General features: G+C 46.5%; 1 protein-coding gene across 1 annotated transcript in view; it reads right to left on the minus strand.

Annotated features, from left to right (window-relative positions):
- The window catches only part of lekr1 (Leucine-, glutamate- and lysine-rich protein 1), a 26,674-nt gene that overhangs the window by 2,906 nt on the left and 23,349 nt on the right, over nt 1-419 (minus strand). The gene's annotated exons all lie outside the window — the stretch shown is intronic.

A 419-nucleotide genomic window follows, 5' to 3' on the forward strand; every position in this document is an offset into this window, starting at 1 on the left:
GGGGGGTGGACAGGCAGGATGAGAGTCATGGTGACATAGATAAAGAGAGAGAGAAAAAGAAAGAGCGAGGGAGCGAGAGTCAGGGTGAAGAATAGCGGTCGAGGGACAGCAGGGGGCGCAGTTCCTGCGCGTGGTGAAGAATTCAGATTTTATGGCAGTAATTATAAAACGTATCATGAAATCATCCCGTTTGCTGCTGGAGTTTAAACGACACAGTTGGTTGTGTTTGGGTTCAGGGCTGAGTTTACAGAACATCAAAAAACAGCCCAGCGTTTTTATTCAAATCAAACCAAAGGTAAAAGGTCGTCGGGGGGGAAATGATTGGCTGCTGTATCTCAGCATCAAAGTGACATCACAAGGTCACGATCAAAGACTGACTATCTGTGAGCAGCAGAGACCAAAACATGGACAGATCAATG

This window comes from Cynoglossus semilaevis, chromosome 4 (assembly GCF_000523025.1).
Source record: "Cynoglossus semilaevis isolate Cse_v1.0 chromosome 4, Cse_v1.0, whole genome shotgun sequence".
Classification (NCBI taxonomy): domain Eukaryota; kingdom Metazoa; phylum Chordata; class Actinopteri; order Pleuronectiformes; family Cynoglossidae; genus Cynoglossus; species Cynoglossus semilaevis.